At 45.9% G+C, this 4,135-nt stretch overlaps 1 pseudogene; it reads right to left on the bottom strand.

Moving 5' to 3' along the window:
• Positions 1-972: 972 nt before the first annotated feature.
• On the bottom strand, positions 973-4,135 carry LOC103346100 (mediator of RNA polymerase II transcription subunit 25 pseudogene; annotated as a pseudogene).

A 4,135-nucleotide genomic window follows, 5' to 3' on the forward strand; every position in this document is an offset into this window, starting at 1 on the left:
ATGCAATAAATTAAGATAACATAGCATGGGAAAAAGTAACCAGATAAACATCATAGAAGAGGAATAAAGAAAATGAATATTTTTACTATTAAAAATGCAATCTCTAAGTAGATTAGGTCCTCCACCTTTCCAATTCCTGGTCCTTGCTTCTATTCTCTCACCCTTCATAGTCAAGATGGAATGTTCTAGAATGTCATACTCTTCAATGACACTCTGGATGTTCCTTTTCAGAAACCCCCTTCCCACAGCAACTTGGTACTTCCACTTTAGGACTCCGTGGAGATGCTGCTTCTGGGAATGCTTCCCTGCCCAGACTCCAAGGATGTAACAGATACTCCTTCTATTGTCCAATGATCTCATAAGGACCCCTAACACTTACCACATGTATTGTGTCTGTCTGCATGTTCTACAGATCGTCAGGGCAGATACTCACTGACTCTTACTCATTGTTGTATCCCTAGCAACTAGACTGTGCATGGTATATAAACATGTGTGGAATGAATAAAGTGCTTGCAAATTTTCCTGCCCTGTGCTTTCATTATGGCACTACCACCAGGAAAGCATAGTGCTCGCTTCAAAACTGCTAGTGCCTTTCATCCCACTTCATACCCTTATATTCTGCCTAAAAGGAAAAATATGAATTTCTTACAAATATTCAAGATGATCACACACTGGCCCAAATTGTAGTCCTCCTGCTCATCATTACCAAAACAAACCATCTACCACGGGCATGCTGATCAAAACTTTCCTAACTTCACATCCTAATTCTCATCATATCCATTCTATTAACTGATCCAATTATTCTCCATCCTTCAAGCACTAGCTAAGGGCCCAATCCATATAATAACTTCTTGTAATCTCACTTTTCTCAATGCTTCTATTATTTTATGCTGGTATCATGTTAGCCTCATCATACATAAACATAGACACACACACACACACACACACACAAAGGTGCCCTGTCTCCATTGTTTTATATGATGGGCTCATTAATTTGCCCCAAAGCTTTCTATGGCGGACCCCAGAATAGAGTTGAAACAAGACATGAATCCTTTCCTCAATGAATTCAGTCTGGTGATTAAAATAAACATATAATCATATAATTATAGTACAATATGAAAATAAACCCATAAAAATGCCACAGCTGCCCAAAGTATGATACTAAATGATGAATTAATGGATAAACAAATATTTAGGAAAATTCTTTGGAAATGACCTCTGCTGAAAATAATAATAGAGAGTCTAATATACAATCAAGTTAAGCCAACTTTGGTAATCAAAAGAAGAAACCATTGGCAAACAAGTAAGTCTTGATTCTGATCTTAGTTTCTTAATTTATTTGAGATCTACCAAGATCTACTTCTTTCTTTCCATAGAATGCTTTCCCGCCAGCCTTCTCAAGGCAATATCCCCCTGAGATATTAGGTAAACAAGCACCTCCCTACTTCCTGTATACATCTCTATCATCACATCATGGTCAACCAATTTCTCACACTTTCTTCTAACAACTCTCTTCCTACTTCATATTACTTTTCTTAAACCCAAGGTTGCACTCTCAAAAGTCTTGACTGCCACTGCAGCCATATTCAAGTTCAAGTACAATAATCTGCTTGTCAGGAAGTTCATGGGCAGCTTTGGAAAAGTTGTACTTAGACCCCCTGAGGATGGTCGCAGAAGGAAAACCTTCACAAGGAACTCCATCTTCCACTGCCATATTTGGAAAACTAGAGCTTAGTGTTTACAAAGGAGTTCCTGAATACTGTACTCCACAAGATAAGAGGTCTTGGGAAAGTCACTTTAAGATAAATAGAACTCCATTTCCTCAAATATAAAATCATGTGATTGAATCACTTTATTGTTCCTGACATATACAATGCTGTGAAGAGAAAAAATGAGAGAGTAAAATTGATGCCTACTATGCTCACTGGAGAAACGGCTGATGGTGAAAGGAGTGGATATGAGTGAAATAAAAGTGCCCTCACATTTATGCTGGTGGTTAAGACAGCTGCTTTCCACACTGGAGTTGCTGGGTTTGATTCTAGACTCCAGCTTCCCACTAATGCAGAACCTGGGAGATGGAGGAGATGGTAACTCCTGCCCACAAGTAACTGCTGCCCACATGGGAGATCTAGACTGAGTTCCTGTCATCTGGCTTTGTCCTGGGAGGGGGGGGGAGTTCAGATGAGGTCCATGAGGATGTCATCGTTCATGACACTGGGCTGCAGGCCCGGCTGGGGGACCTGGCCCCAGGGACCCCCACTCAGCAGCATCTGACCTGGCAATGGAGCCTCCGGGGGCAGCTGCTCAGGCCAGGACTGAGTGGGTGGTGGGTGCAGGAGTGGGGGCCTCAGCTGGGGCTGCCCCAGGCCCTGGTACCTGGGCCCTGGTGTGGTGGGGGAAGCAGTGTGGGAGCCCCTGGTGGCTGGAGGTGTTGGAGGGAGGCCTTGGGGGTGCACCCCAGTCTGGGGCAGCAGAGAGTAGAGGAGGAGGCTTCGCAGCTGGGGGTTGAACCCAGGGTTCTGGAGCTAAAGGATAGGTCCAGGAGGGAGTGGGCCAGCAGGACCCTGGAGGGGGCACCTGGAGGGATCTGGGCAGTGCCCTGGGGCTGGGGTTGCCTCATGGCCCCAGAGGCACACACAGTGCCCAGAGGTGGGCAGAGCTGGAGCAGATTCTGTGAGGGCCTCACCTCCAGATTTCTCCAGAATGGGGCCCAGCTCTGGGGACACCTGCTGCCTCTCATCCCCCACTGCTACTCCAGCTTCTGCTGCTGCACCTGATTGTAGTTGGTGAGGACCTTCTGGATGCCATTGACAAAGCCACTCTGGTCATGGGAGATGAAGCCCATGAAGATTTTCTTCTTCGACAAGTACAGCAGCATGAGCACGCACACCTCATATGGGACCGTATCAGGGAAGTGCACTCAGCCCATGAAGCCATTGCCCATGATGTGGTAGAGGCCTTTCAGAGACTCCAGGTCCTTCTTGGTGAAGTGGAAATGCACCATCCTCGAGTTCTGGAACAATGGGCCCAGGGTGGTCAGCACCTGCTAGGTGGTGAGCTACATGATCCCCTTCTGGGCCACTGCTCATCTTCAGGTTCTTCCTGTGATACACGTAGACCTGGCATAGCAGGGACTACGTCAACTTGGTGTTGGCATCCACCAAAGCAGGTTTAGGTTTCTCTGCAATTCGAGGACCCTGCTCCAGGCCAGCAGCTTGTTTAACACTGACTGCTGCCCACCTTTATTTATTCATAATAATTTGAATGGCAGAGAGACAAGGCAAACAGACAGACCTATCTATTTGCTAGCTTATCCCCCAAATGCCCACAACATCCAGGGCCAGTCCAGACCAAAGCTAGGAGCCTGGCACTCAATCCTAGTCTCCCACATTGGTTTCAGGGGCCTGACTACCCAACTATCACCTGCTGCCTCCCAGGCTATGCATTAGCAGGAAGCTGGAATTGGAAGTGGAGCCAGAACCAAACCAAGGCACCCCTCTATCGGATGTGGGCATCACAGCGGTGTTTTAACCACTACAGCAAATGCTTGCCCCATACACAATACCTTTTGAAAGAACCAGAGAAAGACAGTACTATGTTAAGCAATGGAAGGCCTTGGGGCAGGGCATTCTGTCTTGCAATGACAGCAGGTAAGAGGTGGAGCCCATAGGCATGTGAAAAATGTATTATGTCCATAAGTGCAACAGAATGATGACCATCAATCAAGGATATAAATTGTTTCAGATCCCCAACCTCCTGCATAGAATTCAGTGCATTCTCAGTTCTGAAGACATGAGAAAGGTTGACGATAACAGCAGTAGTAGTTCAAGGTCACATCAGTGATATCATTAGCATTAGGAAGAAGAAACTAGCCTCCTGGAATATTATTACTAGACCTACACACCATTAGTATTTACATTAGGGTCTATCACCAACCTTTTGTATGTACTACAGTAGATGTGCGTACAGAAAGGTCTAGAAAGGGCTTTGCCACATTTCACATGAGCCCTCTTTGTTCACTGTTTCTATGAATGCCAACAGCCAGGCTGTTACTTTCCCTGGGTAACACCAAAGGTGTGAGAGGCTCCAGAGGCCCATCCCTAGGAGGTAGGAGTATAGGAAACCCAGCTGCCAT

This window comes from Oryctolagus cuniculus, chromosome 2, assembly GCF_964237555.1.
Source record: "Oryctolagus cuniculus chromosome 2, mOryCun1.1, whole genome shotgun sequence".
Lineage (NCBI taxonomy): Eukaryota > Metazoa > Chordata > Mammalia > Lagomorpha > Leporidae > Oryctolagus > Oryctolagus cuniculus.